The 25,474-nt window shown below is 46.8% G+C and overlaps 1 non-coding gene and 3 pseudogenes across 1 annotated transcript; all 4 read left to right on the plus strand.

Annotated features, from left to right (window-relative positions):
* The first annotated feature begins 9,505 nt into the window (after positions 1–9,505).
* LOC138796154 (U2 spliceosomal RNA) lies at positions 9,506–9,683 on the plus strand (annotated as a pseudogene).
* A 5,886-nt stretch (positions 9,684–15,569) lies between these two features.
* LOC138796179 (U2 spliceosomal RNA) lies at positions 15,570–15,745 on the plus strand (annotated as a pseudogene).
* A 638-nt stretch (positions 15,746–16,383) lies between these two features.
* LOC138796164 (U2 spliceosomal RNA) lies at positions 16,384–16,566 on the plus strand. The gene has a single exon (XR_011363762.1). It is a non-coding gene; the product is annotated as a U2 spliceosomal RNA (small nuclear RNA).
* A 614-nt stretch (positions 16,567–17,180) lies between these two features.
* On the plus strand, positions 17,181–17,349 carry LOC138796171 (U2 spliceosomal RNA; annotated as a pseudogene).
* Positions 17,350–25,474: the final 8,125 nt, after the last annotated feature.

A 25,474-nucleotide genomic window follows, 5' to 3' on the forward strand; every position in this document is an offset into this window, starting at 1 on the left:
CCCCTCAAGGAATCTAACAAGGGGTGCAGTGAGGATATGGACCCCTTGATAACGGCCACATTTGTGCCGTGAAAGTGAAAAAATGAAAATTTTCCCTTTCACGTCACATTGTTCCACATTTGTGCCCGTCACCAGTGGGGTCCATTTGCTCACTGCGCCCCTTGTTAGATTCCTTGAGGGGTGTAGTTTCCAGAAAGGGGTCACTAGTGGGGGTCTCCAGTGTTTTGGCAGCACAACAGCTCTGTAAATGCGACATGGCCAATTGGCGCTCCTTCCCTTTGGAGGCTCGTCCTGCGCCTGCTTGGCGCTTTATGTCCACATGTAGGGTATTTCTGTACTCGAGACAAACTACGCTACACATTTTTTTGGTTTTTATTCCTTTTATCTCTTTGTGAAAATAAAAATTGAAGGCTAGAACAATGTTTTAGTGTAAAAAATAATTTTTTCTTTTTTCACGCCACATTGTTCTGAAATTCTGTGAAGCACCTGTGGGGTCCAGATGCTCACCGCACCCCTTGTTACATTCCTCGAGGGGTGTAGTTTTCTAAATGGTGTCCCTTTAGGGGTGTTTTTTAGGTTTTGGCACCCCAGAGCCTCTGCCAACCTGAAGTGGTACAGTCAAAAATGACCAAATATAACGGAGGCGTTGAAATTCACTAGACTCTCCTTTATACAGTATCTGAGGCTTGTGGTTGCGTCAAACAATGCAATAGGGCCACATATGGGGTATTTCTATAAACTGCAGAAACGGAGCAATAAATATTCGGGTGTATTTCTCTGGTAATAGGTTTATAATTATGAAAGATATTGGATTACAATAAAATCTCTGCACAGAAAATTTACATTTTCTAATTTCTTACACACTTAGCTTTTATTTCTGTGACTCCCCTAAAGGGTTAAAACACTTTCTGGATGTGCTTTTGCAGAGTGTGGGGGGTGCAGTTTCTGAAATGGGGTGTTTTGTGGGGCTTTCTAACATACAGTCCCCTCAAATATACTTTAAACCTGAACAGGTCCCTAAAAATATCAGATTTTGAAATTTTACAAAAAGTTTTGAAATTTGTTGCTAATGTTTTACGCTGTCTATTGTCTAAAAAAAATGAAAGATAGTTTAATAAATGTAGACATATTGCTAATGCTATTTAATATATAATTTATGTGGTATAACCATTTTCTGTATAAGCAGAAAAGTTTTAAAGTTGGAAAAATGCATTTTTTCACAATTTTTCACGCTATTTTGTTTTTTTTCATAAAGATTTGTTATAAGTATCGACTCCAATTTACAAGAACTGTGAAGTACAATATGTCACGAGAAAACAATCTCAGAATCAGCCGGATAGGTAAAAGCATCCCAAAGTTATTAATGTATAAAGTGACACAGGTCATATTCATAAAATTTGCTCCGGTCCTTAAAGAGAACCAATCACCTAAAATTAACTGTCCCTATAATAAAAGTTTCTCTCTCCCTAAGTCTATTCCTGAAGATACAGACTGCCTTTGCAGTCTGTATCTTATACTGTACCCAATCCTGTATAGCGGTGTAAGTATTGCTGGACGCCGCCATCTTGATGACGTCACTTGCGTTCCAGCGGTGCGTTCCAGCAGTGGAACGCAACTGACGTCATGAAGATGGCGGTGCCCGGGAATACTGCACCGCTATACAGGATTAGGTAAAGTATAAGATACAGACTGCAAAGGCAGTCTGTATCTCAATAAAGTCTACTTATAAAGATACAGACTGCCTGTGCAGTCTGTATCTTATACTTTACCTAATCCTATGTAGCAGTGTAGTGAGCCGGGCGCCATCTTGATGACTGGAACGCACCACTGGAACGCAAATGACGTCATCAAGATGGCGCCCGGCATTACTGCACCGCTACAAAGGAGTAGGTAAAGTAAAAGATACAGACTGCAAAGTAAAAGATACAGACTGCAAAGGCAGTCTGTATCTCCATAAAGTCTACTTATAAAGATACAGACTGCCTTTGCAGTCTGTATCTTATACTTTACCTACTCCTTTGTAGCGGTGCAGTAATGCCGGGCGCCATCTTGATGACGTCATTTGCGTTCCAGTCATCAAGATGGCGCCCGGCTCACTACACTGCTACATAGGATTAGGTAAAGTATAAGATACAGACTGCAAATGCAGTCTGTATCTTCATGAGATCACTGTGTATTTACAGAGCGGCGGGCAAGGGCTCATGGGAGCTCTTCCTGCCGCTCTGCATGCCGGGAGCTTCCTGTCACGCGCCGGCTCTTTTGAAAAGAGCCGGCGCATGACACTGAAGAGAGACATGAATAAATTAAAAACGCGGACAGAAATTTTTTAAATTCTATTTACAAATATTAATAAAAAAGTAATTTAAATAGAATTAAGGAATAAAAAAAAAAAAAATTCTTCCGTGATTGGTTCTCTTTAACCTCTTAAGGACCCATGACGTACCGGCACGTCATGGATCACTGTCACTTAAGGACCCATGACGTACCGGTACGTCGACCCTTTAAACGGGCGCCGCGCGAAATCGCGCGGCGCTCCGGTGAAGATGGCTGCTGATTCTATCAGCAGCCATCTTCCTGTGTCACGTAGGGGGCAGTTTCCCTGCCCCCCCCGTGACGCCGATAGCTGTAATTGGCCGATGACTTCTCATCGGCCAATCATAGCAATGTACTTTGTTTCCGGGACCGGACCCCGGAATTCAGCGGTGATTGGTGCTGTCCGAGACAGCACCAATCACTGCTGTGCCCGGGCGTCACCTGCCCGTGGATCCGGCCCCCTGATCGCCCGTGATTGGCCGGTAACCACCGGCCGGCCATTCATGGGCGATCGTTACTACTACTCCCATCATCTCCTTCTCTGCTCGCCGGAATCGGCGAGCTGAGAAGGAGATGATGGGAGTACTGTGCAGTGAGCCCGGCGCCCGGTGCATACCTGGTGTGTGCCGGGCGCCGGGTGCCTCCTCCCCCGTACTGCCTCCTCCTCCTCTGGCCCCCTCATGCTGCCGCCAATAACAGGGAGATCAGCAGCCTCTGATCTCCCTGTGCTCTCTCCCGCTCCTCCCCGGTACCTCCTCTTCTTCCCCGCCGCCGCTCCATGCTGCCCCCGCTTCCTCCTCTTCCCCGCCGCCGCTCCATGCTGCCCCCGCTTCCTCCTCCTCCCCGTTAGCCGCTCCATGCTTCCTCCTTCTCCCTCATGCCGCCGATCCATCCCTCTCTCCCTGTGCCCTGCTGGCACCCACCATCCCACCCTCCCTGCTGGCACTCTCCCACCCTCCCTCCCTGCTGGCACCCACCATCCCACCCTCCCTGCTGGCACCCTCCCACCCTCCCCTCCCTGCTGGCACCCTCCCACCCTCCCCTCCCTGCTGGCACCCTCCCCTCCCTGCTGGCACCCTCCCACCCTCCCCTCCCTGCTGGCACCCTCCCACCCTCCCCTCCCTGCTGGCACCCTCCCACCCTCCCTCCCTGCTGGCACCCTCCCACCCTCCCTCCCTGCTGGCACCCACCCACCCTCCCTCCCTGCTGGCACCCACCATCCCACCCTCCCTCTCTCCCTCCCTCTCTCCCTGTGCCCTGCTGGCACCCACCATCCTACCCTCCCTCCCTGCTGGCACCCACCATCCCACCCTGCTGGCACCCACCATCCCACCCTCCCTCCCTGCTGGCACCCACCATCCCACCCTCCCTCCCTGCTGGCACCCACCATCCCACCCTCCCTGCTGGCACCCACCATCCCTGCTGGCACCCACCATCCCTCCCTGCTGGCACCCACCATCCCACCCTCCCTCCCTGCTGGCACCCACCATCCCTCCCTGCTGGCACCCACCATCCCACCCTCCCTCTCTCCCTGTGCCCTGCTGGCACCCACCATCCCACCCTCCCTGCTGGCACCCACCATCCCTGCTGGCACCCACCATCCCTCCCTGCTGGCACCCACCATCCCACCCTCCCTCCCTGCTGGCACCCACCATCCCTCCCTGCTGGCACCCACCATCCCACCCTCCCTCCCTCTCTCCCTGTGCCCTGCTGGCACCCACCATCCCACCCTCCCTCCCTGCTGGCACCCACCCTCCCTGCTGGCACCCACCATCCCTGCTGGCACCCTCCCACCCTCCCCTCCCTGCTGGCACCCTCCCACCCTCCCCTCCCTGCTGGCACCCACCATCCCTCCCTCCCTGCTGGCACCCACCATCCCTCCCTCCCTGCTGGCACCCTCCCTCCCTGCTGGCACCCTCCCACCCTCCCTCCCTGCTGGCACTCACCCACCCTCCCTCCCTGCTGGCACCCACCATCCCACCCTCCCTCTCTCCCTCCCTCTCTCCCTGTGCCCTGCTGGCACCCACCATCCCACCCTCCCTCCCTGCTGGCACCCACCATCCCACCCTGCTGGCACCCACCATCCCTCCCTGCTGGCACCCACCATCCCTCCCTGCTGGCACCCACCATCCCACCCTCCCTCCCTCTCTCCCTGTGCCCTGCTGGCACCCACCATCCCACCCTCCCTCCCTGCTGGCACCCACCATCCCACCCTCCCTCCCTGCTGGCACCCACCATCCCACCCTCCCTCCCTGCTGGCACCCACCATCCCACCCTCCCTGCTGGCACCCACCATCCCTGCTGGCACCCACCATCCCTCCCTGCTGGCACCCACCATCCCACCCTCCCTCCCTGCTGGCACCCACCATCCCTCCCTGCTGGCACCCACCATCCCACCCTCCCTCCCTCTCTCCCTGTGCCCTGCTGGCACCCACCATCCCACCCTCCCTCCCTGCTGGCACCCACCCTCCCTGCTGGCACCCACCATCCCTGCTGGCACCCACCATCCCACCCTCCCTCCCTGCTGGCACCCACCATCCCACCCTCCCTCCCTGCTGGCACCCACGCTCCCACCCTCCCTCCCTGCTGGCACCCACCATCCCACCCTCCCTCCCTGCTGGCACCCACCATCCCTCCCTGCTGGCACCCACCATCCCTCCCTGCTGGCACCCACCATCCCTCCCGGCACCCACCATCCCTCCCTCCTTGCTGGCACCCACCCACCTACCAACCCACCCTCCCTGCTGCCACCCACCCTCCTGCCACCCTCCCTGCTGCCACCCTCTCCCCTCTCTGCTGCCACCCTCTCGTCTTACCCTCTCCCCTCCCCTGCCATCCTCTGTCCTGCCGCTACCCTTTCCTCTCCCCTCTGTCCTGCCAACCTCTCCCCTCTGTCCTGCCACCCTTTCCTCTTACCCTCGCCTCTTACCCTCTCCCCTTCACTGTCACACTCTGTCCTCCACTGCCACCCTCTCCCCGCCCCTGCCACCCTCTGTCCTGCCGCTACCGTTTCCTCTCCCCTCCATCCTGCCGCCCCTCTCCTGCCACCCTCTCCCCTTCTCTGCTACCACCCTCTCCTCTTACCCTTTCTCCTCCGTCCTGCCGCCCCTCTCCTGCAACCCTCTCTCCTCTTCTGCCACCCTCTGCCCTTTGCTGTTTTTTTTTCTTTAGTGTAAATTTCTTTCTTTTTTCTGCGTCCCCCCCCCCCTTCTCCCGGTGTGCCTGCCAAGTAAAAAAAATGTAAAGTAAAAAAATAAAATAAAATAAAAATGTAAAAACAGTACATAAAACACACACACACTTTCACGTGTAGAAGCATAACACTTACACACCCCTCTAAGGGTGCCTTCACACACTCCGGATCCGCAGCGGATCCAGTGTTAGTTCATCCCTATGAGAATACATACACGCAGTGGGCTTGACATCCTGCTGCGTGTATGTAAGTTCACCCCCCGCTGCCCGGAGCATACATCATCTGTTCCCCGCTCCAGCTTGCTTCGGAGGTTCTCGGCAGCATGTCCTGCTCAGCCAATCTGTGGTTGCGGCGGGGCAGCACACTGATTGGCTGCGCGGAATGAGCAGACACCGTGAGCCCTGAAGCAAGCCGTAGCAGGGAGGAGGTGATGTATACTCCGGCCAGCGGGGGGGTTAACTTACTTACACGCAGCGGGATGTCAAGCCCAACCCCAACGAACCACAGATTCCTGAGTTTGTTGGGGTCACTTGTGGGGGGTTTACAATGTTTTGGCAGCACGGGGGCTCTGCGAACCCTTCGACCTCCATTCTGGCCAAATCCAGCTTCCAAAATCCAAATTGCGCTCCTTGCCTTTGAAGGCTTTCCGTGCACAGACTTTGCACTTTGTTTCCACATATGGGGTACTCCTGTAATCGGGGGAAATTGCTCTACATTTTTAGTGGTTTATTTTTTCTTTTAACCCCTTGTGAACATGAAAAATTCAAAGTTACATCAATGTTTTAGTGTAAAAAATTAAATTTTTCATTTTGACGTCACATTGTTCCACAATTCTGCCCGTCACCAGTGGGGTCCATATGCTCACTATACCCCTTGTTAGATTCCTTGTGGGGTGTAGTTTCCATAATGGGGTCACTTGTCGGGGGTTTCTACTGTTCTGGCAGCACAGGAGCTTTGTAATTGCGACATGGCCTCCATCCTCCATTCCAGCCTCTAAATGGCGCTCTGTCCCTTTGGTGGCTTGCCCTGTGCCCATATGGCACATTATGTCCACATGTGGGGTATTTTCGTAGTCAGGGGAAATTACCCTACACGCTTTGCGTTTATTTTCTTTTTTAACCCCTTGTGGAAATGGAAAAAAAATCAAGGCTAGACCAACTTTTAGTGTAATTTTAAAAAAAATTTTACTCTAAATCATTGATCTTGTCTTTTTTTTTCATTTTCACAAGGGGCTAAAAGATTAAAAAAAACACAAAATGTGTAGAGCAATTTCCCCTGAGTACGGAAATACCCCACATGTGGACATAAAGCACCATGCGGGTGCAGGGTAAGCCTCCAAAGGGAAGGAGCGCCATTAGTTTTTTTTAGGCTGGATTAGATTTTAAGGGGCCATGTTGCATTTAAAAGGCCCCTGTGTTGCCAAGACAGTTGAAACCCCCCACAAGTGACCCCATTATGGAAACTACACCCCTCAAGGAATGTAACAAGGGGTGTAGTGAGCATATGGACCCCACTGGTGACGGGCACAAATGTGGAACAATGTGGCGTGAAAATGAAATATTACATTTTTTACACTATAATGTTGGTCTAGCCTTGAATTTATCATTTTCACAAGGGGTTAAAAGAGAAAATAAACACACAATGTGTAGAGCAATTTCCCCCGAGTCCGTAAATACCCCACATGTGGACATAAAGCGCCATGTGGGCGCAGGGCAAGCCTCCGAAGGGAAGGAACGCCATTTGGATTTTGGAGGTTGGATTTGGCTAGAATGGATGATGAACGCCATGTCGCATTTACAGAGCCCTCGTGCTGCCAAAACACTGGAAACCCCCCACAAGTGACCCCATTATGGAAACTACACCCCTCAAGGAATGTAACAAGGGGTGTAGTGAGCATATGGACCCCACTGGTGACGGGCACAAATGTGGAACAATGTGGCGTCAAAATGAAATATTACATTTTTTACACTATAATGTTGGTTTAGCCTTGAATTTATCATTTTCACAAGGGGTTAAAAGAGAAAATAAACACACAATGTGTAGAGCAATTTCCCCCGAGTCCGTAAATACCCCACATCTGGACATAAAGCGCCATGTGGGTGCAGGGCAAGCCTCCGAAGGGAAGGAGCGCCATTTGGATTTTGGAGGTTGGATTTGGCTAGAATGGATGATGAACTCCATGTCGCATTTACAGAGCCCTCGTGCTGCCAAGACACTGGAAACCCCCCACAAGTGACCCCATTCTGGAAACTACACCCCTCAAGGAACCTAACAAGGGGTGCAATGAGGATATGGACCCCTTGATGACGGGCACATTTGTGCCGTGAAAGTGAAAAAATGAAAATTTTCACTTTCTCGTCACATTTTTCCACATTTGTGCCCGTCACCAGTGGGGTCCATGTGCTCACTGCACCCCTTGTTAGATTCCTTGAGGGGTGTAGTTTCCAGAATGGGGTCACTTGTGGGGGGTTTCCAGTGTCTTGGCAGCACGAGGGCTCTGTAAATGCGACATGGCCCTTTAAATCCATTCTAGTGAAATCCAGCTTCCAAAAGCCAATTGGCGCTCCTTCCCTTTGGAGGCTCGTCCTGCTCCCCCTTGGCACTTTATCGCCACATCTGGGGTATTTACGGACTCGGCAGAAACTGCGCTACATGGTTTGTGTTTTTTTTTTCCTTTTATCCCTTTGTGAAAATGAAAAATTGAAGGCTAGAACAACGTTTTAGTGTAAAAAATACTTTTGTCCTTTTTCACGCCATATTGTTGGGAAAATCTGTGAAGCACCTGTGGGGTCCAGATGCTCACCGCACCCCTTGTTACATTCCTTGAGGGGTGTAGTTTTCTAAATGGTGTCCCTTTAGGGGTGTTTTTTAGGTTTTGGCACCCCAGAGCCTCTGCCAACCTGAAGTGGTACAGTCAGAAATTACCTAATATAACGGAGCCATTGAAATTCACTGGGCGCTCTCTTATATCTGAGGCTTGTGGTTGCGTCAAACAATGCAATAGGGTCACATATGGGGTATTTCTATAAACTGCAGAAACAGGGCAATCAATATTGGGGTGCATTTCTCTGGTAATAGGTTTATAATTATGAAAAATATTGGATTACAATAAAATCTCTGCACAGAAAATTAAAATTTCCAAATTTCTTACACACTTAGCTTTTATTTCTGTGACTCCCCTAAAGGGTTAAAACACTTTCTGGATATGCTTTTGCAGAGTTTGGGGGGTGCAGTTTCTGAAATGGGGTGCTTTGTGGGGCTTTCTAACACACAGTCCCCTCAAATAAACTTTAAACCTGAACAGGTGCCTAAAAATATCTGATTTTGAAATTTTACTGAAAATTTGGAAATTTGCTGCTAATGTTTTAAGCTTCCGATTGTCTAAAAAAAAATGAAAGATCGTTTAAAAAATGCCGCCAACATAAAGTAGACATGTTGCTAATGCTATTTAATATATAATTTATGTGGTATAACCATTTTCTGTATAAGCAGAAAAGTTTTAAAGTTGGAAAAATGCATTTTTTCACAATTTTTCATGTTATTTTGGTTTTTTTCATAAAGATTCGTTTTAAGTATCGACTCCAATTTACTAGAAATGTGAAGTACAATATGTTACGAGAAAACAATCTCAGAATCAGCCGGATAGGTAAAAGCATTCCGAAGTTATTAATGAATAAAGTGACACAGGTCATATTCATAAAATTTGCTCCGGTCCTTAAGGCCATTTCAGGCCCGGTCCTTAAGGGGTTAAGGCCATTTCAGGCCCGGTCCTTAAGGGGTTAATTTGGATTCTTTGGGGGCCAGTGTATGCTTTCGTTAATACGGCTGCAGCGATGAGAATTCACCATAGTTTTTCTTTAATAAATAGTTATCAATGTGTAGCTATCCATACATAGATTAAATACATAGATAATCATATAGACCGATGGATGGATGGAGAGGCAGACAGATGCAGGTAGACAGAACGAGGCAAGAAGACAGACAGACAGAGGCAGGCAGACAGATTTTCAATTATAAAAAAAAATCTGTTCTTATCAGTTTAATATCTGATACGTCCCCTATCTGGGGACCATATATTGAATGGATTTTTAGAACAGGGAGATGGTAAAAGAGTTTGCTCTGTCCTCTCCAGGCATTGACCTGGCATAGCAGTACTTCCAGGTTCAGTGCACCCCTTGCCTAAAAACAGAACCCCTCAAGGGTGCGCAGCCGCACCTCCAAATAATGTCAGCTGCACCCCAAGACTTGAGGCTTGGCATTGCTAATAAAAGTTCAATTGGTAAACACTTGTTTGTCTCTGGCAGCCTGTTGCCATGGAAACAAAGTGGCAGTGCTTCCATGTTCAGTGCACCCCCAAATGTGTTGCCTAAAAACAGAACCCCTCAAGGGTGCGCAGCCGCACCTTCAAAAAAAGTCAGCTGCGTCCGAAACAGCATTGCAAGAAAGACTCCCCAAGTTGGGTGCACAGCTGCACCCCAAGATTTAACCCCTAGCCACATCAGGCAGTTATAGTACTATCCGCACCAGGCCGTACTATTACTGCCCGGCTCCCGATGCTCACTGTCAGGGCCGTGACAAAGCATAGGCTGGAATAGGCGATGGCCTAGGGCGGCATCTAGTGGTCCAGGGCAGGGGGCGCTAGGCTCAGACTAGAGGGAAACCTCCAGTGCGCTCCCCTCTGCCCCAGGTGTCAGAATCCCTGCTGCAGGGCTACTTATCTGCTGTGTATAGTTTAGTTACACAGACACAGTGAGCTGTACTTGCTCTATGTGTCTGTCCTGCAGCAGTGAGGCCCGTCTCTCTAGGCCCCGCCCCCTCAGCTCACAGTGCAGGAGCCAGACGAGAACGGGAGACACCACACAGGACCAGACCTCTTCACTGCTGCCCTGGATGAAAGTGTAATACAAGTAAGGAGACAGACAGAGGAGGTTCCTATGTGTGTGTGTTGTGTATAGATGTGTGTGTGCATTGTGTATAGATGTATGTGTGTGTGTGTGCATGCATAAGTGTGGGTGTGTTGTGTATATATGTGTGTGTCCATCCTGTCATGTTTCCAATCACCACCCCTTCCCCTCTGCACCCTAATTGCAGGGAGCCAGTCCTTATTCTCCGTATGAAGACTAGTGCCACAATTCCACACACTGTGCCCACTTAATATTTCCATGCACTGTACCCTCCAAAAACACTTCTGTGTTCCCTTTATTCTAATACACACCATGGTCCCCAGAAATCCATTAACCCTTTGAGGACCAGGCCCAAAATGACCCAGTGGACCGTGCAAATTTTGATCATTGCGCTTTCGTTTTTCCCTCCTCCCCTTCTAAGAGCTCCAGCACTTTCAGTTTTCTATCTACAAGCCATGTAATGGCTTGTTTTTTACAGGAATAGTTGTACTTTGTAATGGCGTCTTTCATTTTACCATAACATGTATGATGGAATCCCAAATATATTATTTATGAAAATATAAATAGGTGAAATCGTAAAAAAGAATGCAATATGGTAACGTTTGGGGGGTTCCTGTGTCTACGTAATGCACTATATGGTAAAAGCGACATGATACTATTATTCTATAGGTCAGCCCGAACACAACCATATGCAGGTTACACAGATTCTCTAATGTTATATATATTTTTTTTTATTAAATCCTTTTTTTTGGCAATTAGTTAATAATATAATGGGCCTATTGTGACGCTTATAACGGTTTTATTTTTTCCCCTATGGGGCTGTATGGGGCGTCATTTTTTCCGCCATGATCTCTAGTTTTTATTACTACCATATTTGTGAAGATCGGACTTTTTGATCACTTTTTATGAATTTTTTTATATATATAATGTAACATAAAATGGGTAATCCGCACACTTTTTTCACTCTTTTCGTCTACGCCATTCTCCGTTCGCAATGACGCTTGTTATACTTTAATAGATCGGACAATTACGCACGCTACGGTATATTATATGTTTATTTATTTATTTATTTTTATATGTTTTATTTATATAATGGGAAAGGGGGGTGATTTCAACTTTTATTGGGGGAGGGGTTTTGGGGTAGTGTAATAGTGTTTTAAACTTTTTTTTTTTTACACATTTGAAGTCCCTTTGAGAGACTTTTACATTCAATACTTTGATTTCTACACTGACCATTGCTATGCCATAGGCATAGCATTGATCAGTGTTATTGGCGATCTGCTCATTGAGCCTGCCTGTGCAGGCTTAGTGCAGCAGATCGCCGATCGGACCGCACGGAGGAAGATGAGAGACCTCCGGCGGTCCGTGTTACCGATCGGGACCCCTACAGTCACACTGCGGGGGTCCCGATCGGTAAGTGACAGGGGACTCCCCCTGTCACTTACACTTAAACGCCGCAGCGCGGCATTTAAGGGGTTAATGACACGGGGCAGCGCGATCGCTGCAGCGTGTCATTACCGGTGAGGTCCCGGCTGCTGATTGCAGCCGGCCCCCACCTGCTATGAAGCGCGCTCCGCTCCGGAGCGCGCTTCATAGCTGGAGAAACACCCAGGATGTAGAGTTACGTCCAGGGTCGTCTGGTGACAGACTTCCATGACGTAACTCTACATCCTGGGTCGTCTAGGGGTTAATAAACACTGTGGTACTCTGAAACTCATAATAATACACTGTACAGCTCCCTGAAATTCATTATAATATACAATTTACTCCTTACAATGTATTAAATTACACACAATGATGCCCTGAAATTCTGTATAATATACACTGTGTCCCTTAATTTTATATATATATATATATATATATATATATATATATATATATATATATTACCTCATGCCCTCTAATAAAGGTGCTCCAGTCTGGCACTCATGGATAGCACCGCCCTCCAGACCTCACTCAGCAGTGATTAATAGCTCCAACCACCTCCCACCCCCCTATATTAATAACATAAATTCATGACTGCTTTGTATTGAATATGTTTAAAAAAAAATCTTTTTTATGGAAATATATATATATATATATATATATATATATATATATATGGGGGGGGGGGGGGAGCCATTTACCTTCTCTGCCTAGGGCACCAAAACACCTTGTCCCGGCCCTGCTCACTGTTTACATAAACAGTGACCGGGAACAGCAACTAAACTGTCAGCTGATAGCTGACAGTTTAGTGTAGCTGCTGCTGGACCCCCTGAATGGGTAACGATCCACGGATGCCGGTGAAATAAGCAGTAAGCCCCGGGTCCCGGTCTCTGCCGAGTTCCGGGATCCGGGGGAAGCTGCTGCCGCGCCGTCCCCGCCCCCCGCTGCCGTGTGTTCCTGTCCTCCCCCCCCGGTGCCAAGTCCTGTGTCCTCCGTACCCCCCCTCCAGTGTCCTGTGTCCTCCGTTCCTCCCCATCCCCTGATGTTGTGTCCTCCCCCGATCCTCCCCCTGCTGCTGTGCCATCTCGCCCCCCCCCATCCTTCACTTTGTGAGGAAATCAGAGCCTATATCGTGTAAAAAACACACACACACACACACATATAATAAAAAGTACCCCCTCCCCTGTGATCTCCCAGTATTAAGGGAGATCAGTTAGTTAGTGTCCTTCAGTCAGCGTCCGTTAGTAAGCCTCAGTCAGCGTCCGTTAGTAAGCGTCAGTCAGTGTCCGTTTGTAAGCGTCAGTCAGCGTCCGTTAGTAAGCATCAGGCAGTGTGCGTCAGTCAGCGTCCGTTAGTAAGCGCCAGTCAGTGTCCATTTGTAAGCGTTAGGCAGCGTCCGTTTGTAAGCGTCAGGCAGCGTCCGTTTGTAAGTGTCAGGCAGCGTCCGTTAGTAAGCGTCAGTAAGTGTCCGTCAGTATCAGTCAACGTCCGTTAGTAAGTCTTGGTGTCAGTAAGTGTCCGTTAGTAAGCGTCAGTATCAGTCAATGTCCGTTAGTAAGAGTCAGTCAGCGTCAATTAGCAGGTGTCAGCAAGCGTCAGTCACTTTCTGTAAGTGTCAGCCAGCATCAGTCAGCGTCCAATAGTAAGAGTCCGTCAGTGTCCGTTACTGAGCATCAATCAGTGTCAGTTAAATTATCATCAGTCGGCATCCATTAGTAAGTGTGAGTAAGCATCAGTCAGTGTCCGTTAGTAAGTGTGAGTAAACGTCAGTCAGTGTCCGTTAGTAATTGTCAGTAAATGTCCGTGCATTTACTGCTACAGCAGTAGTGCACACATAGACATAGGTGCTCCTTCTCTTCTGAGCCCTGTTGTGCACCCATACAATAATTTACTTTTACAAATGGGGTATTTTCCTACTTAGAAAAAATTGCTTTACAAATATTGGGGGGCTTTTTCTTCTCCGAACTTTAAAAAATTTGAAAAATTTGGGGTTTCACCAATGTAAAAGTGTGAAAAATGTGATTTTTAATTTTCACGGCCCACTTTTGCAAAAAACTGTGAAAAACCTGTAGGGTCCAAATGCCCACTGTACCCCTTGTTCCATTCCTTAAGGGGTGTGGTTTGCAAAATGGGGTCACTTGTGGGGGGGGGGTTCACTGTCTCGGCACTAGGGGGGCTCTGTAACTGTAACATGGTTTCCTACATTTATTCCAGCCAAATCCACACTCCAAAATTTAAAGGGTGCCGCTTCTCTTCTGAACCATGTTGTGCGCCTGCACAACACTTTAGGTCCACAAATGGGGTATTTGTAAAAACTGCAGATTCAGAGGAATAAATGTTTTATTGCATTTCATTTTTTATAGGAGATTTGGTATGAAAAAAATAGGATTGAATTGGAATGTCTGCAAAGAAAATGGAAATTTTTACTTTTCACACTTATTTCGCAGTTATTCCTGTGAAATGCCTAAAGGGTTAAAAACTGTTTTAAATGTCAATTTGAATACTTCAAAGGGTGAAGAGTTCAAAATGGGGGGAATTATGGGGGTTTCTAGTATACAGGCCTCTGGAATATGCTTCAAAACTGAACTGGTCCCTAAAAAATTTTGAGTTTAAATTTTCACAAAAATTTTGAAAATTACTACTAAACAATTATGGCCTTTAAAATCCTAAAAAAGTTAAAGCATGTTCACCAAATGCTGCCAACATAAAGAAGACATATTATAGAAGTGAATTAATCAATAACCTTTGTGGCATAACTATCTTCCTTATTGGCAGAGACTTTCAAATTTAGAGAAATGCAATTTTTTCAATTTTTCACATTTGCGGCCGTAGGAAACCCTGTCAGTTCACACAGAGACTGACAGGGCTCCGGCCACTCGCTTCATTGTATGCAAGGGGAAGTTCTGATGCGGGCGCGTGCTGATGCGCCCGCATCAGAACCCTTCGGCCGGACAGCTCATCCGGCCAGAACTTAAGTACCGGCCGGGATTATCCGGGCAGAGACCGGCCGTTCCGTGACCCGGCCGGGTCACGGAACGGCCGGTCTAATACGTAGTGTGAACATAGCCTAATATCTCATACGTCCCCTATCTGGGGAACATATATTGAATGGATTTTTAGAACAGGGAGATGGTAAAAGTGCTTGCTCTGTCCTCTCTCCCCTCAAGGGTGCAGAACCCCACCTACAAATAATGTCAGCTGCACCCGAAACGGCATTGCAAGAAACACCCCCTAAGTGGGGGGCGCAGGTGCACCCCAAGATATAAGGTTTGGCATTGCTAATAAAAAATTTTTGGTAAACACTTGTTTGTCTCTGGCAGCCTGTTGCCATGGCAACAAAGTTCTTTACCACTAGCCTGCCAGGGCAGGGCTGGTGATGTCATCAAGGCTGTGCTGACATATACAGCTGACAGAAAGGCTAGCAGTTCATCTGCAGGCAGGCAACCAAGCAGGTAGGCTGGTTGGTTGCTTGTTTGCTTGCCAGCAAGGAAGACGCAGGTAGGTGCGGTTTAATCCATTTAATTTGGATTCTTTGGGGGCCAGTGTATGCTTTCGTTAATATGGCTGCACCAATGAGAATTCACCATAGTTTTTCTTTAATAAAAAGTTATCAATGTGTAGCTATCCATACATAGATTAGATACATAGATAATCATATGGACCGATGGATGGATTGAGAGGCAGACAGATTCAGGTAGACAGAACAAGGCAGGAAGACAGAAAGGCAGGGAGAGACAGACTCTCAATAATAAAAAAAATCTGTTCTTATCAGTTTAACATCTGATACGTCCCCTATCAGGGGACCATATATTGAATGGATTTTTAAACAGGGAGATGGTAAAAGAGCTTGCTCTGTCCTCTCCAGGCATTGACCTGGCATTGCAGTGCTTTCAGATTCATTGCACCCCCCAAATGTGTTGCCTAAAAACAGAACCCCTCAAGGGTACACAGCCGCACCTCAAAATAATGTCAGCTGCACCCGAAACGGCATTGCAAGAAACACCCCCCAGGTATGGTACGCATCTGCACCCCAAGATATAAGGCTTGGCATTGCTAATAAAAGTTTGTTTGGTAAACACTTGTTTGTCTCTGGCAGCCTGTCGCCATGGACTCAAAGTTGTTTACCACTAGCCTGCCAGGGCAGGGCTGGTGATGTCATCAAGGCTGTGCTGACATATACAGCTGACAGAAAGGCTAGCAGTTCATCTGCAGGCAGGCAACCAAGCAGGTAGGCTGGTCGGTTGCTTGGTTGCTTTCCAGCAAGGAAGACGCAGTTAGGTGCGGTTTAATCCATTTAATTTGGATTCTTTGGGGGCCAGTGTATGCTTTTGTTAATACGGCTGCACCAATGAGAATTCACCATAGTTTTTCTTTAATAAATAGTTAGCAATGTGTAGCTATCCATACATAGATTAGATACATAGATAATCATATAGAGTGATGGATGGATGGAAAGGCAGACAGATGCAGGTAGACAGAACGGGGCAGAAAGACAGACAGGCAGACAGAGACAGGCAGACAGAGACAGGCAGGCAGAGGCAGGCAGAGACAGACTCTCAATAATTAAAAAAATAAATAAATCTGTTCTTATCAGTTTAATATCTGATACGTCCCCTATCTGGGGACCATATATTGAATGGATTTTTAGAACGGAGATGGTAAAAGAGTTTGCTCTGTCCTCTCCAGGCATTGACCTGGTATTGCAGTGCTTCCAGGTTTAGTGCACCCCCAAATGTGTTGCCTAAACACAGAACCCCTCAAGGGTGCACAGCTGCACCTACTAATAAAGTCAACAGCACCCGAAACGGCATTGCTAGAAACACCCCCCAAGTGGGGTACACAGCTGCACCCCAAGATTTATGGCTTGACATTGCTAATAAAAGTTTGTTTGGTAAACACTTGTTTGTCTCTGGCAGCCTGTAGCCATGGCAACAAAGTTCTTTACCACTAGCCTGCCAGGGCAGGGCTGGTGATGTCATCAAGGCTGTGCTGACATATACAGCTGACAGAAAGGCTAGCAGTTCATTTGCAGGAAGGCAACCAAACAGGTAGACTGGTTGCTTGGTTGCTTGCCAGCAAGGAAGACGCAGGTAAGTGACGTTTAAAACCACTTAATTTGGATTCTTTGGGGGCCTCTGTATGCTTTCATTAATACGGCTGCAGCGATGAGAATTCACCATAGTTTTTCTTTAATTAATAGTTATCAATGTGTAGCTATCCATACATAGATTAGATACATAGATAAATCATATAGAGCTATGGATGGATGGATAGGCAGACAGATGTAGGTAGACAGAACGAGGCAGGAAGACAGGTAGACAGAGGCAGGCAGAGACAGACTCTCAATAATTTAAAAAAATCTGTTCTTATCAGTTTAATATTTGATACGTCCCCTATCTGGGGACCATATTTTGAATGGATTTGTAGAACAGGGAGATAGTAAAAGAGCTTGCTGTGTCCTCTCTCCAGGCATTAACCTGGTATTGCAGTGCTTCCAGGTTCAGTGCACCCCACAAATGTGTTGCCTAAAAACAGAACCCTCCAAATACAGTCAGATGCACCCGAAATAGCATTGCAAGAAACACCACCCAAGTAGGGTGCGCAGCTGCACCCCAAGATATAAGGCTTAGTATTGCTAATAAAAGTTTGTTTGGGAAACACTTGTTTGTCTCTGGCAGCCTGTTGCCATGGCAACAAAGTTGTTTACCACTAGCCTGCCAGGGCAGGGCTGGTGATGTCATCAAGGCTGTGATGACATATACAGCTGACAGAAAGGCTAGCAGTTCATTTGCAGGCAGGCAACCAAGCAGGTAGGCTGGTCGGTTGCTTGTCAGCAAGGAAGAAGCAGGTAGGTGCTGTTTAAACCATTTAATTTGGATTCTTTGGGGGCCAGTGTATGCTTTTGTTAATACGGCTGCACTGATGAGAATTCACCATATTTTCTCTTTAATAAACAGTAAAGAATGTGTAGCTATCCATACATAGATTAGATAGATAGATAATCATATAGATCGATGGATGGAGAGGTAGGGAGATGGTAAAAGGGAACAGGGGATTTCCTGGACTCACCTAATTCCCTCATGGACCTTCACAGCCAGCACTGCAGGCAGCCTGGTCCATGGCCCCCACGCCCCGCCGCATACCGCCGCCCGCCCCACTCCTGATGCAGTGGAGGTCTGGGGAGGAGAAATAAGACATACCCTGAAAATAAGACATAGGGGGAGATTTATCAAACTGGTGTCAAGTAGAATTGTCTTAGTTGCCCCAACCAGATTCCACCTTTCATTTTTTAAACAATCTGTGAGGAATGAAAAGTGGAATCTAATTGGTTGCTAGGGGCAACTGAGCCAATTCTACTTGACACCAGTTTGATAAATCTCCCCCAAAGTGGCTGTTTTTGAGTGAAATTTTATGTAAGGCACTGTGTTATTTTCAGGGAAACATGGTATGACCGTCATTTTGAGTGAAAATAAAACAATGCATTAACAGATTTTAAAAGGCTGTATTTGCAAAAGCAGGTGGTAAGTGTTTAGCATGTTCATTTATGTTTTTTACCGCCATTATTATGTATGATGTGTGCACTGCTGTCAAACATCCCATTTACTTAAAGGAGAAGTTCAGCGAATTATAAAAGCCGGCATCCTGCAGGGGCAGGGGGGAAATTGATTACAAGTAACAACTTACCTCTTCCCGTACCCACAGTGAATGGCAGGACCAGCTACGGGACCTTCTTCCAGGCTCTGGGATCTCTGGGACCTGACACGTCACGACCAGGCTGATGGACTAGCCGTTCAGCCTGTCAGTGATTGGGGCGGGATGTCGCTCCAGTCACTGATTGGCTGAGCGGCGAGTCCATCAGCCGGGAACGGCATTTTCCCCGGAGTTGTGACGTCAGCACAACTTGGTGGAAAATACCTTCCAGTGGGGTCCTGCAGGCGGCCCTGCCAGTCACCGCGGGCATTGGGAAAGGTAAGTAACTGCTTGTAATCAATTTCCCCCCGCCTTCTGCTGGCTTTAATAATCCACCGGACTTATCCTTTAATTGGAACACATTATTATATTGAAAATGCGCCAGTATTTTTGCTTCAAAATTATATATGGCTGTATTTTACCTTTGTTTTATGGTGTGTGTGTAAACATAGCCTAATGGTCTATTCATGTATGCTATAGGTCTATGAGAAGAATAATTAAAAGGGTACTCTGGAGACTCAGAAAAAGCAATCACATAGCGATGGTGTTGGGAAACCTCTTTCGTACTGTATATAAGAATATATAATAATATTGTATATAAGAATATACAAGGGGGAAACAGGACCCTGCTCTGTATATTACTGTGCAGCACTGCTTGAACAGAGCAGGAACAAATGCACAGCTTAGACAGCCCTGCAGTTTCCGACACAAATAGTGGTAGCAGTGGGGGCCATGTTTCCCCTTACTGCTGCCACTCAACAGAAGTTGAACAATAGCTAAAAATCTATTTATTTTAATAAAGTTATATTAAAAAGTGAAATCATGTGAACAAACTTTTTGTTTGCATAGCTTCTTTGCTGCAGCTATAAAGAATGGATCCTAAGCAAGTCATATCACATGTGGCGAGAAATGGACATTTTCATCTTGGACAGAACTGTATTTCTTGGCTCAAACTTTGGTAACAGAACCCAATATGGCTTACTTATTATGCTTCATCAGCACATCATTTACCACCTGGCAATGAGCCACTTTGTATTCTGCTCCCTTTGTTGCCCCCCTTGCAGGAGACGAACATCACGTGATTCGCACTCTGAAACGAGGCCTGGCTGTGTATCACGATCCTAAACTATTTCTGTAAACCAGGCCCCTTGCGTAACGTCATTCATCTCATGCCCAGTAGAAGGAGCTATGCTAGTGAAGATCTTGCTCTCTCCTATCAACACTGCAGTAGCCACTAGATGGCCACAATGGATCGGGCGGGTGGGTGTTACAGAGCCTGTAAGTAAATACCCCTCAAACACAACATGGATGGCCACTAGAGATGAGCAAATCAGATTAATTTTGCTTCGTACAAATCCATGTTTTCTAGGCGGTCCCCGGGCAGTGGCGCAGCTACCAGGGTCGCAGCGGTCGCCGGGGCCCGCGAGGCCCCCCCTCGCCACTGCACTCTCTTGTGACCGCAAGCATAGTTTTGCTTGTGGTCACAAGAGTTCTGCTCTGTCCCCGGCTGATGCGCGGCTGCCGGGGGTGTCCTGTCCTATTCCCAGCAGCGTGCGCATCAGTGAACTCCCTGTACTGCCTGGCGCCCTGACTTCCGGCACAGGAAGCGCACATCAGAGACGCTCCTGTGCCGGAAGTCCCACCCCCGGCGCACGGGATGCTCCATCAGCCGAGGACCAGACCAGGAGGTTAGAGGTTCGACGGGGGAGCGGATGGCAGGTGAATTGTTTTTTTTTTGTTATCTGCTATGCACTGGGAGGGAGATGGGAGGAGGGGGCCAATCTATAGGAAGTGGGGAAAGGGGGGCCATCTATAATGGGGGGGGGAAGGGGGAGAGGGAAGCCATCTATAAGGGAGGGGGGAGAGGGAAGCCATCTATAAGGGAGGGGGGAGAGGGAAGCCATCTATAAGCAGGGGGGATGGGGGGCCATCTATAAGCAGGGGGGAAAGGGAGCCATGTAACATCCCTGGCACGCACAGAGCTCTATGGTGCGTGTGCAGCCAGAGACGGGACAGACATGGAGCTGGGAGCCGCGCGGCAGCCGACAGACGGACCGAGGAGGAGAGAGACACGGCGAGGGAGCGAGTGTTCAGGTGAGTTGTGTTTTTTTTGTTTTTTTTTTGCACAGACTGGGGGCCATTATAATGGGCATCATGAAGGGGGATTACAATGGGGGCCATCTATAAAGGGGGATTACAATGGGGGCCATCTATAAAGGGGGATTACAATGGGTGCCATCTATAAAGGAGGATTACAATGGGGGCCATTTATAAAGGGGATTACAATGGGGGCCATCTATAAGGGGGAATCATTGGGGGGGAATCTATAAGGGGGACTACATGGGGAGTGCATGCAATAGGGCATGTACTATAGTGGACCACAGAGGGGGGCATATACTATAAGGGGGTCACATAGAGTCAGCCTACCCACTAAATGAGGGTGTAAAGGGGCCAATACAGATGTGCAGTGTGTAGAGAGATGAGGATAGTGACAAAAGTAAAATGTCTGTCTGGCAGATTCTGTGGATTCGTGGCTCGGAGAAGTTCTCATAATGGCTCAGGACAGAAGAAGATGAAAAGGGAAGAACTCCGATCAGAGAAGACGTCCCATGTGAGTCACCTGATGTAACTGCACTGTAATGTATATGGTGTACAGGACCTGTGTGGAGCTGGGTACCTCTATATGACCTCTATAGGACAGCTGCCGGAATTCCGCAGACATTTTCCGCGAGAATTCCTCAGTCTGAACCCATCCTTGTATTGGATTTAGTATTCAGGATCTGGTCAGTAATAATATATGGTGGTTGTGGTGTGGTGGTAATATTTCCTTCCTATATACTGGTATTATTGGCAATATTGGTCTCAGTTTACAGGATTTGGTTAGTAACAGTATGGCGGTAATATGTATGGTGATATTTTCCATTTACTGGTATTATTGGTAATATCAGTCTTGAGATATTTATATTAGGGATGGTCCGAACCTGCCGAGACAGATTCCCGCTGTCTGCCCGCTCCGTGGAGCGGGCGGATACAGCGGGAGGAACGCCTGGAAAACTGGGATACAGCCTATGGTTATGGCTGTATCCCAGTTTTCCAGGCGGTCCTCCCGCTGGATCCGCCCGCTCCACGGAGAGGGCAGACAGCGGGAATCATTACCGAGGGTTCGGGTTCGTATGAACCCGAACCGAACTCGGTTCGGACCATCCCTAATTTATATATATATATATATATATATATATATACAAAATAATCTTGTAGTGCAGCACTCCTTTATCGAAAAAAGTCCTGGTGCCAACCAGTAAGCACCCTTGTGACCCTAACACTGCTTGAAAAAGAACTCATTGTGAGTTTGAAACGTTGCGTTTTTTTGGCCGAATAAACCACTTATTTTTCACTTTACTCTGAGTGCCACAGTTTTCTTCTATTTTATATATATATATATATATATATATATATATATATATATATATCTCCCAGGTGAAAGCAGCGGTATTCCCATATAGACGCACAGTCCTCCACCAGGTTGGCTCGTTCCCAGTACTTTATCCACAACAAAATCGCAATTGAAGACAGCGTCTTTTAGAATATCAAAAAAGTTTCTTCTTTTATTTTATTTTAGCCATATGCGTACAAAAATATCAGACAACGTTTCGGCCCTTCAAAAATACATACTGAGCCTTTCTCAAGTATATTACAACAATGTGCAAACAGAAGTTTTATATATCAAGTGACCAATCACCACCAACATACAATTAAGAAAGTGCCAATCATAGGAGACTAGGGGCGGGGGCATTCATCGGTTAACCAAACCTTCACAGTTATATCCATAACAGTAAATATAAAGTATACATTGTCCCCTCCGGGAACTAACCCGATACACCCTCCGTACATGAGCTCACACGATCACGGATCCTCTCCGGGTGAGCGGTCATCCGATGAGCGACTCCACTCGTCCTGCCCTGGCTTGTAAACAAAGAGAGAGCGGCTGCGCACACTCAGAACGGCAATTGGTGTAAGCGTTGCCATGGCTATGATGCTTATGTTCCCATTGGTTCAGGATCGACACGCTTAAAGCGACCATAGACGTAGATGTTACCATGGTTGTGATGCTTGTATCCAGAGTTGACTGCTTCATATATTCACCGTCCATCATTTCAGCCGAATCTGTAGGCTTCTACATAGTCCAATACGAACAGCTGGGATTACCGCCTCAGCGGCTTGTCTTTCTCTCTGCTTAATATTCAACGCGGACTCAACCGCTAACGCAGAGATATTCCAGAATTAGTCCATCCAGGGACAATGTATACTTTATATTTACTGTTATGGATATAACTGTGAAGGTTTGGTTAACCGATGAATGCCCCCGCCCCTAGTCTCCTATGATTGGCACTTTCTTAATTGTATGTTGGTGGTGATTGGTCACTTGATATATAAAACTTCTGTTTGCACATTGTTGTAATATACTTGAGAAAGGCTCAGTATGTATTTTTGAAGGGCCGAAACGTTGTCTGATATTTTTGTACGCATATGGCTAAAATAAAATAAAAGAAGAAACTTTTTTGATATTCTAAAAGACGCTGTCTTCAATTGCGATTTTGTTGTATATATATATATATATACCCCAATAGCATCGCTTGGTTGAGGAGGGGGGGGGGCAAGTTGACCCTTTTGCACCAGGGCCGAAGAGACATTAGCTACGCCCCTGGTGATATAAAGCATGTTTGTAATTTACACTATTTTTATTTTTTTCAGTTATCATGGAAAAATAGCACTTCCTGTATTCTCTTTTTTTTCAGAGTCTAAACACAGAGGCCCAGATTTATCAAAGGGTGTATAATTTAGACTGGTGCAAAGTGCCCACAGCAACCAATCACTGCTCAGCTTTCAGCTCTGGTAAAATGAAAGAAGAGCTGTGATTGGTAGCTGTAGGCACTTTGCACCTGTCTAAATTATACACCCTTTGATAAATCACCCTTAGGGTGCCTTCACACCTACCGTATCGCAGCAGAAAATCCGCTGCGGATCCGCAGCAGATTTAACTAAATGAATGAACACAGCATCAAATCCGCACTTACAAATCTGCTGCGGATCCGCAGTGGATTTGACAGTGCGTTTTTAATACTGTGTTCATTCATTTAGTTAAATCTGCTGCGGATCCGCAGCGGATTTTCTCCTGCGATACGGTAGGTGTGAAGGCACCCTTAGAAAGTCCAGTGTTTCCTAGGTCACCTGAGCGCTCACAAATTTGTCCATGTGTACGATCTACCGCTCACTGTGAATGGTGTGGATGTGGTTTTACTACTGACTACTTACCCTTACACCTAAGCACGGTGAACGGCTTAGGTGTGGTAAAGTGGTAAAAAAACGCCAGCATTGATGATTCTTTTTTTTTTTTAATAACTGTAATTTTTTATTGAAAAGATTTTTCATATTTTTAACAAAGACAACCAAGAGAAATAAAAAACATGCACATAATAATACGCAAAGTAAAAGAAAGAAGGGGTATTGGTAGTATGAAACATGTCAAATAAGGGCATATAGAAGCAACATTGGCAAGAGCCAGCTCTTACATAGGTATAATGGCACAATGTACTGACATAAGTAGATACTACACAGGGTAACAATGCAGCAGCTGCCAGCAGAGGAGGAGTATCCTCCACTCACAACCCCAGCATGGTATCAAAACAGTACTACACCACAGTACTACACCCCAATAATGGAACACAGGAGAGACAGATAACATATATAGACCAAGACAGGACTAAACACAGAGAGGACGGAGGCAGGGAAAGAAGGAAGGGAGGGTGGGGGAGAGGGGGATACTAGGGTCTACTGCCAGAGGAGTAAGAAGCTATATCAAAAGAGTCCCATGTAGTCCATACGGACTCAAACTTATCAATGTTATTATTGAGAGAAGCAGTAAGCTTTTCTAGGGAGCGTAACTCCCGAATTCTGGTAAACAGACAAAGCTTGGAAGGAGGGGACGTCTGCTTCCAAGTACGAGCAATTAAGGATTTGGCCGCTGTTAGAATGGTGAGTAGCAATTTGGTCTGTTTCTTCCGGAGAGTCTTAGGGAATAGATTCAACAAACAAACTCCCGGGTCTCTATCAATGGTAGTTCCCAGGACTGCCGAAGCCATCCTACATACCTCTACCCAAAATGGATGAATAAGGGGGCAGTCCCAAAATATACAGTATGGAGGAGCGAACCCACATGGCCCGTGCATCTCCAACAAAGTGAAGGGATAGTATTATTTAGCTTATGGAGGAGCTCAGGTGTATGGTACCATAACATTAATAGCTTGTAATGGGACTCTTTATATGTAGTGCAAATGGAGGATTTTTCCGCCCTTTCCCATATCACAGTCCAACATTCCGGTGGGAGTTGTCTACCCAACACTGCTTCCCATTTGTCCATGTATCAATGTCTAGCCTGGGAGCCATCAGCTGGTGAATTAAGGATTCGATAGATATCTGATAGCATTGATGATTCTTTATTACAATTTATTTTGAAACTTTTTTTAATAAAATTTGATCAATACGTCTCATTTACACAAATCTGATACTAATAAAAACTAGAGATCATGGCGCAAAAAAATTACACCACATACAGCCCCATACGTGAAACAATACAAGCGCTATAAGAGTCACAATAGGGCCATTGTATTCACACTTATTGTTAAAATAAAAATGGTAAAACATTAGGAAAGCTATATAAACATGCATGTTGCTGTATTCAGACTGACCTATGGAATAAAAATATCATATCAGTTTTACGGTAACGATCATTACAAAAACATGGTGCACATCCCCCCCCCCAATTTATAGAATTGTATTTTCTTCTCCAATGTCACCCCATAAATAATATTTAGGGGGTTCCGTCATACATGTTATGGTAGATTGAAAGGCGTCATTACAAAGTACATTCCTGAAAAAAACAAGACCTTAC

Source organism: Dendropsophus ebraccatus, chromosome 6 (assembly GCF_027789765.1).
Source record: "Dendropsophus ebraccatus isolate aDenEbr1 chromosome 6, aDenEbr1.pat, whole genome shotgun sequence".
NCBI classification, from domain to species: domain Eukaryota; kingdom Metazoa; phylum Chordata; class Amphibia; order Anura; family Hylidae; genus Dendropsophus; species Dendropsophus ebraccatus.